This window comes from Schistocerca serialis, chromosome 5 (genome assembly GCF_023864345.2).
Source record: "Schistocerca serialis cubense isolate TAMUIC-IGC-003099 chromosome 5, iqSchSeri2.2, whole genome shotgun sequence".
NCBI lineage: Eukaryota > Metazoa > Arthropoda > Insecta > Orthoptera > Acrididae > Schistocerca > Schistocerca serialis.
Window position 1 is genome coordinate 651,239,430 of NC_064642.1, and position 12,942 is coordinate 651,252,371.

General features: G+C 42.5%; 1 protein-coding gene across 1 annotated transcript in view; it reads left to right on the forward strand.

The window, feature by feature from the left end:
- The first annotated feature begins 2,171 nt into the window (after positions 1-2,171).
- Positions 2,172-12,942, forward strand: part of LOC126480666 (sodium-coupled monocarboxylate transporter 2-like) — a 110,790-nt gene continuing 100,019 nt past the window's right edge. The window contains exon 1 of the mRNA XM_050103889.1: positions 2,172-2,273. The gene's annotated coding sequence lies outside the window, so the exon portion shown is untranslated. The remainder of the gene's footprint in view (positions 2,274-12,942) is intronic.

The following is a 12,942-nucleotide window of genomic DNA, read 5'->3' on the forward strand; positions in this document are numbered from 1 at the left end:
TGCTGGGAATAAGAGCCTCTACAAATATCTTACAAAGTCGAAGATGAACAAAAAATATGGCATTTTCACTAAAACAACCAAACACTAACAGTTAATATGACCGTATATTAAGTTGCTTTGAACAAAGCACTCGTCAGATAGACTTCTCGTTCAGAAATTAGTAACAGAGTGATTCTTCGACAGACAGTAAGCTTCGATTTTCGTACTCGGCTGCATAAGAAAAGCAAATGATCAGAAGGAAGAATGGACAGCATCGACAATAATTCTACGTTATTCTAATTAGAATAACTTCTGTGTCTGTGAAACAGAAGTGATGAGTCAGGTATATGGTGTGACACACTAATGTTTGGGAGTAACCCTGTGGAAGTCTGGTGAACAGTGTAGCTACACTCCAAGTCAAAAACTTATCTTCTCTGTTATGGCGAGGCCATGACAGATAGTGCTACTTAAGCAGAGCTGCACAGTTCCATACGTAAAGCACATCCACAACCGTTCTATTTGATTAAGAAGTAGTTTTTTGTGCTCTGAAATCCATCGCAAATAATAAAAATCAACAAAATATAATAAAAGAATATAAATAATTTTTATTCTACAAAGTATGTTTTGGAGAAGCTGACGTGTACATCTCTTCGAGCAATACGGGAGCAAGAAGTGTGATAGACCACATCTTCTGAATGTAGCTGCCATTTTACGCACTGAAAAGTAAAATGAGATACTATAACCAGTAACTATCTTCCATTAAACAGTTGGAGTGGGCTTGATACAGTGTCATATTCCTCCTATTTAAACCAGATGAGTACAAATTCCTTTACCGAAAATCGAGTATAGTTTGCGGTATAAAGGGTGGGTACCTGCAGATTGTAACGAACATAATAAACTATATTGCGTAATATTGCCTTGAATAACTTTTGTAGAATGGTGCAATCGGATGAAAATTATTTTAATTGTTAAGCAATAGTATTGTCACAATTTTGTTTAAAAACACTAGGCAGTTAGTAGATGCATATAAAACCATAATTATTTCGAAAACACAACAATTGAAATACAGATTTCAATCGGCCCTTGAACACTAAACGGAGGAAACGTTACAACGCTACTAAACCATCGTAAAGCTTTTTGCCCCGCATTTTATTCAAAGAAAGTCATAAATTATGAATTAGTTATAGTTAATTGCAGAGAGGAGATAAAAGGTAGATTGGCGATAGCAAGGAAAGCGTTTCTGAAGAAGAGGAATTTATTAACATCCAGTTTAGATTTAGGTGCCAGGAAGTCTTTTCTGAAAGTAATTGCATGGAGTGCGGCCATGTATGGAAGTGAAACGTGGACGATAAACAGGTTAGACAAGAAGAGAATAGAAGCGGTTCTACGGAAAAATACTGAAGATTAGATGGGTAGTTCACGTAACTAATGAGGAGGTGCTGAAAAGAATTGGGGAGAAGAGGAATTTCTGGTAAAACTTGACAAGAAGACGGGACCGGTTGGTAGGACACGTTCTGAGGCATCAAGGGATCACCAATTTAATATTGCATGGAAGCGTGGAGGGTAAAATTCGTAGAGGATTTTGTAATCTAAGGTTAAGGTAAACAGTTATTTAAATACATCAGCAGGATACCAATTTTTGATAACATTTCGTTTACAACGATGTTTATCATTTATAACTAAGCACACCAACCGTTGAACAATACTAGAATCTGACGTGTGTAACCGTCATGAAGCTACGTCTACTCGCACGTGCCAAAAGCTGCGGGCGCTCCTACAGCAATGAAGGACCTCGTGGCAGTTGACAGGCACGCCTCGACGTTTTGTCCACTTACCCAGACGACCAACCGCCACGGCCATTTCCTCATTGTGGCGTAATGGCCAGACCCCGACCTTCGCAGATGGAAATTACCACGGCAGCCGTTTGCTGTCCACAAGAAGAGATAACCGATTTCATCCGGTTACCGACCCGTCGCCTCCGACGTGGCGCTAACTCACGCACTGGAGTTTTTATTTACGACTACAATAAAGCGCCGCAGCGCGATTTACGACCTCTTCGAGACAGTGCGTGTGTGCCTCACGTGATCAGAGGCAGAAGGCGCGACTCTGTACTTTCTTCTTTAACCACTCCTGTTGCCAAGAGCTGTCTGGCATTTCCGCACATTTTACGTATGTCTTCTCACCTCCACACCGTATTTATAAGGGATGCGACACCGGCGCAGCAATCCCTACCCAGAAGCTTCTGCTGCGATACAGGTCTCGTCCTGAGACCTCAAACATCAACCCAGTGAAACGTAAGTAGTCGCCAGCACAGGGAGTTTAGGAATATTTAAACTAGTTGGCATTTGAAAGCGACAAGGTAGGTGCACAACCGCCAACAATGCACCATTAGGAATCTGATATTGTCGGCTACCACTTCCGCTGTACAAACATTTCGACTGTCATTTCTCAAGTAAGAAATTTTTCCACAGACTAAATTGTCGCCTACTTCAAGCAAAAACGAAAGCATAATTCCCGCCCTAATTAAAATGAAACAGGTATTTGACATGGTTGTAGATTTTATACACCATACTTGAGTTATACATTTTTGCACGAGATAGACATTTGAATTTTTATACTTCTTACGATTAAAAATGTGACAAAATTTCCCAACAGCAGTTTTCGAAGCTTATACATCGCATTCATAGTGAGATGTTTTTTTCTCGAAGCTCGACTTTTCGGAAAAGCTTGCAAAATGTTTACGATTCAAAGTAATTGGTCATCGCTGGCCACTGCTTTCTCCCATCTTCCGGGCAGCACACGAATCCCGTGGCGGATGAACTGGGCGTCTTCTGAGGATACACATGAATCGATCTAGTTTTGCGCTTGTTCATACGACGGGCAGCGCTGGTTAGGCCGGTGGTGTGCCACGTATCAGAAACGAGAACTAGTCAAAGGGAGCAATGTCGGGAGAATACGGCGGATAGAATAGGACTTCCCGGTTTAACGTTTCCAGGTAGGTTTTGATGCATTTTGCGACGTGGGGTAGAGCATTGTCAAGTTGTAAAATCGTCTTTCCATGTTTGTCACTCTATTGTGGCCGTTTGTCCTTCAGTGTCCGGCTCAAGCGCATCAGTTGCTTTCGATAACGATTACATGTGATCATTTCCGTCGATTTCAGTAGCTTCCAAAACGTTCTCTCTTCCACCGCTTTGCCTGTCTTCCACATCAAAACTACCGTTTTGCAAGTGTTGAAACCATTATCTGCACTTCCTTTTACTAATAGTTGCCTTAACACAGGACTTACCCAGCATCTTATGAGCCTCGGCCTCAGATTTCTTCATCTTAAAGCATAAAATTAAAACTTCCAGAAAATGATTGATAATATTCAGTCAGCAATAACTTTCTGCAATCGCATATCCACTAATATTCTGATGCCTCCATTTTTACAAATTCCTAAGCTTACTGTATGAAACTTACGACCTATCACCAGCACCACCGCTAGCCATCTATTGCAAAACGGCGGAAGCCCAGTTGTAGAGTGGACATTTTAATAAGTAAGATTTTTCAAGATATTGCTTGATAAGTTTCAGCTGTTTCACAGACGGGAAAGTTTCATCATTAAAAAAATAAATTAAAAAAATGAAAAATAAAAAAGATTAACATTCTCCAGCCATATTTAAAATAAAGAACAGATTTTCGACAATCTTATGGATGCTCTAGAGATTTACACCAAACATCAATTAAGGGGATTTTACGAGTTTTTTTATAGGAGATGGAGACTAGAGAGGTTTTCTGTCGCCGTTGAGCAGGTTGCGCTTTTATGCAGACGATACTTGTTGAAACACCGCCACACTTTTTGATTCTTATAGTCAGGCGACAGCTACAACTACTTCTACATTGATATTCTGCAAATCACATTTAAGTGCCTGGCAGAGGGTTCACATCGAACCACCTTCACAATTCTCTATTATTCCAATCTCGTATAGTGCGCCGAAAGAACGAACACCTATATCTTGCCGTACGAGCTCTGATTTCCCGTATTTTACTGTGTTCATCGGTTCTCCCTAAGTAGGTCGGTGTCAAAAAAATATTTTCGCAGTATAGAAAAATAATTTAAATGTGACAGATACTTCTTACAATCTCCTCAAATTTGCTGTTGGTGAACGAACACCAACTTCACTTTCTTCGGATAATATTTTTTCCCTCTTTCTAATCTGGATAGGACATAAAACTGAAGAATTAAAAAATTTTCTGAAGCAATCTGGAGCGTAAGAAATTGTTCGATGCTCGCTGTTACCCTCGTGATACTGTTACAGCGGGTTGAAGTCTCTCACATTTGGAGAGAATGTGGTGCAACATGGCTTAGAGTCGGTAACCAGAAGTTTGGAGAAATGAATGCTTCTATTAGGGATTATACGTTGAAATGAGACGAAGAGCAAATAATAGTAGTGTGGTGGTAGTGATAACTGTAGAACACTGACCAAAAAAAAATTTTTTTTGAACCGTGTAAGATTAAAATATAGAAAACTATTTTATAAGAGGTAAGACATCCAGTTAAATTAATTGCTTAGTGTCACGTTCAATGGATCATTTGCACTATAAATCGTGATGACGTTAAACGAGACTAGTTGTACTCTAATAAATTACGTCTTATTTCTCAATCACAGATTCAAATCGAACATCTTAATACATAGAAGTCGCGGTTCTAGGCGCTTCAGTTTGGAACCGCGCTCTTGCTACGGTTGCAGGTTCGAATCATGCCTCGGGCATGGATGTGTGTGATGTCCTTAGGTTAGTTAAGTTTAAGTAGTTCTAAGTTCTAGGGGACTGATGACCTCAGATGTTAAGTCCCATAGTGCTCAGAGGCATTTGAACCATTTTTGAACCTCCTTTCCAGCATCCGTTAGCGATCTCACTTAGTGTAATTTCGTTCACGCTAAGTTATTGCTGCACGTGATTTATAAAACTTTATTGGCTTTTCAGGATATTTGCGACATACACAAAAATTTTTAACTTTCAAGGATAATGATACCTCCAGACTGAAGAGAACGTAGATGTCTGGCAAAGAAAGTATCCCAGCATTTGGTTTAACGGAAACCATAGAAAACGTTAAAATGGAAGGCCTGACGGGGATTTGAACTACCGCTTTACCGAATGACAGTTCTTTATTTGACCGCTGCGACCCCTTTTTCAGTAGTAACATACACAACCCTGAATGCTTGCATCTTAGAACTACTACCCCACTTGGCTTCCCGTGGTCGTTATCGGAAACACGCGGTCACTTTAGATTAAACACGTACAATGGAATAATTTGGAAATTTATGGTAAGGTCTTATGGGACCAAACTTCTGAGGTCATCGGTCCCTAAGCCTACAGACTACTTAATCTAACCTAAACTAACTTACGCTATGGACAACATACACGCCCGAGGGAGGACTCGAACCTCAGACGGGAGGAGCCGCGAGACGCACGGACCGTGACAAGACGTTTCAGAACGCGCGTCTACCCCGCGCGACCGTACAGTGGTTCTTGAAAATGTTAATGAAGATATCAGCGATCAAAACATAATCTTTGAAAATAATTATGGCAGTGTAGATCGGAAGACACATTTATTAAAAGGTGACCGATCTTCACATGATCATCTTCATACCTACAGCCACATTGATGGAGTAGGAACCGCTGAACGACGATAGCCAAGTAGTTATGACTATCATCATTCAGTGGTTCCTGTTCCAAGCACAGCCACTGTCAATCAGTATGGTTGTAGGTCTGAAGATGATCAAGTGATAATCGAAACTGGTCACCTTTTAATAGTAGTGCCTAGCGATTTAGACTGTCATAATTATTTTCAACTTACAATGGTGACTATGGGAATCGCATGGCATTGTGCATGATTTTGAGACAGTTGTGCTTATAGTATACGTGGGTCAGCGTGTCCTCGTGAAACATCATCGTAAAAACTGGCGATAAGCCGACCGAAGTGCCCTCACACCCAGGTGCAATAATATCGTGGTTGACTAACAAACTATAGCGGCGCTGTAGCATGTTTATTATTCGTGAAAAATTACATAACGTCACCTGTAGCTCGCTTTTGCGCTGTTAGTTCCGCAGAGAGCAGCCTACACTTCGCACAGCACACCATTCAGACGGCGGCAACAACAGCAGAAACATCTCCATCCTCAATGCATTTTTACTCCATAATTTGAGGTCTGCAAAAGAGCTTCTTGAGTGAATTTCTCTCATACAGATCTGCTATTCGGACATAAGAAATAAACTGCAGTTGTACTCTAAAAAAATGATGCCTGTATTTCGGTAATTAAAGAAGTTATCGAAACGTCTTGGTCTTTGTTTCATGGGCCCCTCGTTACTGTTCTTCTCGCTGAGAAGAGATTACAAGTTTCCTTAACGAGTCGAAAGTTGTTTCAGGTGAAAAACTTCCCTGCCTCCGCCAGTGTAACAGACAGCTCACAGGATTGAAGGTCTGGAGCATTTCCTACCAAAATTTAAACGTATGTTTACTTTATTATATTTATTATATTTATTTTAAAAGTGAGGCAGGAATTTTGAAATACGTCGCTTAAAACTGTCGGACATATTCAAAACTGCGATGTGTTTCTCCACTTGAAAAACAGCGAAAGGCGGAAGTTCCGAACACTGCCTATACAGGGTCTCCCAGAAGGAAGACTCAGTATTCGGAAATATGACAGCAACGTTGATTCGAAACTGAATGATCTAGTAAACACGGACTCTAAAGTGCGTACCTTAAAATCTATGAACACTCCCTATCGTCTTCGATATTGTGGAAGAAATCTCTTCTATTGCAAGCTCTTTGTTTCCCACATTTTGGGAAGAAATGACACGAAAAAAAGGAAGAAACCCTAGTAAATATGTGCTCCAAAATGCATACCTTTGCTATGCTATGAGCATTTATGAAGAAGAAGAGATGTGTTTCACGGTATCGAATACGCAGAAGTGCTTGTAGCTCTTAAGGCATCCATTTTAAAGCTCATAGTTCCTAGACTATTTTGCTGTGAATGATCGTTGCTGTCATATCCCTGAATAAAAAAATAATTTTAACAGTCGACGACTGCAATGAATTTCTTTAGAAAAGGAGATTGTGAATGCTATCTAAGGAAAGATAATAAAAAAAGCTAACGTTTGCAAAATACTTAATAACTGGACATAACAGTAAAAGATAAGAATTTTAAAGACAGATGGGAAATAGAGAAGAGAGTTGTTGGGAATGTTGGATGCAGTAAGTACATCGCTCTCCATTAAAATTGTATCACCAAGATGGATCGATGACTAATTATGAAATTTTACATAGTATGTGGCAGAATACATTATTTTATTTGCCGGTGATTTGAGGGTATACAGGAATACAAAGAGCTGCCATGTCTCGCAGTGGCTGTGGCTCTGACTTGCTTGTCGTCTAGTCGAACTCATCCTGTGTGACATCATTAAATAATGCTCGAGGCCCACGAGAAAGACAGGGCTCAGGACGTACATCACAGCACGTGACGCTGCAAATCTTACGAGTACCGGCAGCCGCCTCCAGTGCATAACGAGTAATGTTTTGGACTATTTTAATAATCCTTATTCGCTCATTGAAATGCATGCAAGATCTCGACAGCATACGACAAAGTGAAGACCTTCAGTGGGTAGCTTTCCAATTACATACTAATTTCATGTGAGTCCTGTATGGAGCCCAGCGTTCGCGAAGTGTGGCAGACGACTAGTGTGACGTCACAAGTACGTTGAGGGGCCCGTATTTCTCGTCGGCCCTGATGCTGCTTCATCTTTACACCAGAGTGCATCAATAGTAGTGACTACCCAGTAACGGTGAGGGCACTCATGACAGGATCGACCTGACAACGCTGCAATTTACTATAATTATTCTGGCAGGGCGTTCAAGGAACCACTTTAAGAGTATATCTCCCTCGTACCAAGAGTACGTGGAAAAAGTGAACACCTAAATCTTTATGTGCTAGCTCTGATTTGTCTTGTTTTATTACATATGTTATTTCTCACCATGTGGGCGAGAGTTAACAAAATATTTTCGAATTCTTAGGAGAAAGCTAGTGATTTAAATTTCGTGAGAAGATCTCACCACAACAGTAAATGTCTCCCTCATCTCGCTTTGTTTCGCAGTAATACAAAGCGAAGTACCCTTTCTTGAAGTATTTCGATGTGCAATCCTATATTGTATGGACCCCATACTGTTTAGCTACGATCCAGAAGGGGAACGAAAAGCGTAGTGTAAGCTGTATCTTTAGCAGCTTTGTTGCCTCTTGTAAGTGTTGCACCAATAAAACGCATTCTTTGGTTCGCCTTCCCTGTAATATTTTCCATGCAAATGGTTAATCTGATTGAAATCGCTAGATACTTAGTTGAACCTACAGTATTATTAATGTTATGTATCCTGTAACCGAAATTTAAAGGATTTATTTTATTTTTTAGTAGGGAAGTTTATCGTACATTGTTAGAATTTTCAGGCTTTCGCGCTGTAATGGCTATTTAATATACTTCCATATTCCTTTTTTAAAAGACGGCATTCACTTCTTAAATGCTGCAGTCTCCTCTGAAATTAGAATATACTCTTGAAAAATTCAGGTTTTTTCCGAATGTGAAAAGTTGTTCATAGGTAAGACGTCATGATGTACCTATGAACAAATATTTGACTGAAATTTAAGAGGACTGCAAATCGAAAGAATCTTCTCAATACTGTACTTTTGTCCATCTGTTGCATTATTGCTCTGCGACAATCAGTAAGTGCAATCAAATTAAGCAACAATATTATCAAAAACCATTAAGAAGTTTAATACATTTTGAAACAAAAGCTATTAGAAACATATTAATTTCCTATATTCATGTTTTTGGTCTGGAGCTCCTGTCTTTCTGTCCATGTTCTCAGTTAAATTCTGGATATAGGTTCCACTTTTATGCAAAATCACTGTTTTTTCTTGCTACCCGAACAAAGTGCTTACCGCGTTTTGCGAAGTGAAAAGGCATTTGTAAAAACGAAATTACAGGAAGTACATTAATATGTGTGTGTGTGTGTGTGTGTGTGTGTGTGTGTGTGTGTGTGTGTGTGCGAGCACAATGCCCTCAGAACGCGAAAGAACAAGGATCATTCGGAACAAAACATGACAAGCTGGTAGTGCAGGACATCATACAGAAGGACCTGCAAAGCCATATAATGTAAAATCACGTTTACAATTAACAAAACCCACTATTATGGCACAGAGATGCCTGAACACATTTGGATAACGATAAAAAGACAGTGTTTTTGCATAAAAGGTGGAACCTACATCAGATAATATACACTGCTGGAAATTGAAATAAGAACACCGTGAATTCATTGTCCCAGGAAGGGGAAACTTTATTGACACATTCCTGGGGTCAGATACATCACATGATCACACTGACAGAACCACAGGCACATAGACACAGGCAACAGAGCATGCACAATGTCGGCACTAGTACAGTGTATATCCACCTTTCGCAGCAATGCAGGCTGCTATTCTCCCATGGAGACGATCGTAGAGATGCTGGATGTAGTGCTGTGGAACGGCTTGCCATGCCATTTCCACCTGGTGCCTCAGTTGGACCAGCGTTCGTGCTGGACGTGCAGACCGCGTGAGACGCCGCTTCATCCAGTCCCAAACATGCTCAATGGGGGACAGATCCGGAGATCTTGCTGGCCAGGGTAGTTGACTTACACCTTCTAGAGCACGTTGGGTGGCACGGGATACATGCGGACGTGCATTGTCCTGTTGGAACAGCAAGTTCCCTTGCCGGTCTAGGAATGGTAGAACGATGGGTTCGATGACGGTTTGGATGTACCGTGCACTATTCAGTGTCCCCTCGACGATCACCAGTGGTGTACGGCCAGTGTAGGAGATCGCTCCCCACACCATGATGCCGGGTGTTGGTCCTGTGTGCCTTGGTCGTATGCAGTCTTGATTGTGGCGCTCACCTGCACGGCGCCAAACACGCGTACGACCATCATTGGCACCAAGGCAGAAGCGACTCTCATCGCTGAAGACGACACGTCTCCAATCGTCCCTCCATTCACGCCTGTCGCGACACCACTGGAGGCGGGCTGCACGATGTTGGGGCATGAGCGGAAGACGGCCTAACGGTGTGCGGGACCGTAGCCCAGCTTGCAAATGGTCCTCGCCGATACCCCAGGAGCAACAGTGTCCCTAATTTGCTGGGAAGTGGCGGTGCGGTCAACTACGGCACTGCGTAGGATCCTACGGTCTTGGCGTGCATCCGTGCGTCGCTGCGGTCCGGTCCCAGGTCGACGGGCACGTGCACCTTCCGCCGACCACTGGCGACAACATCGATGTACTGTGGAGACCTCACGCCCCACGTGTTGAGCAATTCGGCGGTACGTCCACCCGGCCTCCCGCATGCCCACTATACGCCCTCGCTCAAAGTCCGTCAACTGCACATACGGTTCACGTCCACGCTGTCGCGGCATGCTACCAGTGTTAAAGACTGCGATGGAGCTCCGTATGCCACGGCAAACTGGCTGACACTGACGGCGGCGGTGCACAAATGCTGCGCAGCTAGCGCCATTCGACGGCCAACACCGCGGTTCCTGGTGTGTCCGCTGTGCCGTGAGTGTGATCATTGCTTGTACAGCCCTCTCGCAGTGTCCGGAGCAAGTATGGTGGGTCTGACACACCGGTGTCAATGTGTTCTTTTTTCCATTTCCAGGAGTGTAAATTTTCATTTTCAATACAGGTAAAATTTTTCAGCCGTTCAAGAAATTCAGTTACTTTACAAATATCATATATTCCACGGTAAAAGACGTTCTACTCTTTAAAGGTCTAAAATTGTAGACGATCGACGAAGTATGGTTCAGTTGTCCAAGTGTTACATAAAAAGTTCTAAAAATATACAGCATTTTACTCAACATAAAATTCTCTACCTGAAGAATTAACACTATATTCCATATTACTTGAATACTTTATAGAGTGTTTAAATGAGTAGAACGTGAAGTGTTTACAAATGCTGCACAAACCAAAATCTCAAGCCCAACTATTACAAAGACTGTAAAATGTAGGTGACAACACAATAACGCAGTCTCTAGTGAGCATTTCTTCCTGTGATCCATAAAATTAGTCTAAGAAATTACACTAGACAACAGTTTCGGGGTATACTTTTCTCTGTATACAATATTCTCTCCAACTCATAAGGGGATCTCATACTTTTTGTTGTTCATTTCCAGCTGCCACTTTTTGTTCGTAACCGATTTTGTGAGGATGCTGTGAAATTTTTCCATGATTGGTGCCACCACCACCCACTACACTGTAAGTTGACAGCCTCCCCTACACATACCTATTGAGGTGCAGGCCATGCCTAGTGAAACCCGATATACTGATGGACCCAACTGGCACCACTGAAATATGACCCATGCCCTCTGCTATCAGCGCCCTATCCAGGCACATGTTAACGCGCCTAACAGCCGCATTAAGATGAGGCCGATCATGACGTTGAAACAGTTGAACTAAATGCACATTAGTCCCACCACTTTGAGCAGATATCTTTACCAGGTCACCACCTACATGATATTCCCTATCCCTATCAATACTGTTCGCTGCTCCACCCACTATCACTACCTGATCCTCCCTCGTAAAATTCCTACATAACTCCCCTATGATGTCAGTCACCTGAGCCAATCCTGCACTTGGCTTCACAATGCTTGTGACCTGGTACTCACTCTCCATCACTTACTGTAACTGCTGACGCACATGTCTACCATGCGAACTATCTAGCAGCAGAACCTTGTTTTTTCTGTTAGACTTTGCAACTGACCTAGGCCTCCTAACTGCTGAAGATTGCTGCATGTTTCCTACATCTACAGCTACAATAGGCTCCTCTCCGCTCAACTCTGACAGTTGGTCAAATCTATTGCATGTACACCAAGTATAACTGTCTGAATACCTCCTCTTCCTAGCTGCCTTCTTGCCAACTGTCAGTACCCATTCCCCACCACCCTTCACCCTACTCAACCTATCCAGTTTGGAGCACCCTCAACTCTCTTGTGGTTCCCTTTTTAGGTACTCCACGTCGGCGTCTGCGCGTAGATACGTATCGTCGATAGGTTTTCCGGCTTTAATTCCCGACGTGACAGCGACGATTCTCCGATGAGATGCGGGCCTTGTGTTTTGCTGTTACTGCGAGTCTTTTATTTATCGCTTTTATTTAGTAATGTCCGCCCCGGTAGCTGAGTGGTCAGCGTGACGGATTGCCGTCCTCTGGGCCCGGGTTCGATTCCCGGCTGGGTCGGAGATTTTCTCCGCTCAGAGACTGGGTGGTGTGTTGTGTTCATCATCATTTCATCCCCATCCGGCGTGCAGGTCGCCCAATGTGGCGCCGAATGTAATAAGACCTGCGATATGGCGGCCGGACCTGCCCCGCGAGGGGCCTCCCGGCCAATGACGCCAAACGCTCATTTCCATTTCCATTTCCATTTAGTAATTTGCCCGGCTATAACTCTCCCCTTTTGTGATTAAGACAGCCTGCTGGACCTTTCTGAGGAAGTGGGGACGTCAAAGTGTCACAAAAGTTCATATTAAGCAGTCCATAAAACACGTAAACGTTCGCTTCAGTTAGCGTGTTAGTTAATGCCTACGCTTTCCGCTAGATGGTGCTGACTTACTGCTGAATAGCTTTGGTTCCGTAAAACCTTCACTGATTAGTACTAGGTAAATGAAATAAGTACAACACTCTTGTATTTCACTTTCACTCTATATTCAAGAATTAAGATGGTGATGGATGATGGTCTGTTTAAAAGGTTCCTAGCCTGGAGGAATCTAAATAGTCCGCAAATGCCGATATGCACACGCATTACGTCCAGATTCGCAATTGACGGCACACGACACTTTCAAAAGTCCACACGTTAATATCTCAATACAGGCACCTCTGAATTCATTCGTATCAGCAGATAATTTGAGTTTCTGTCGT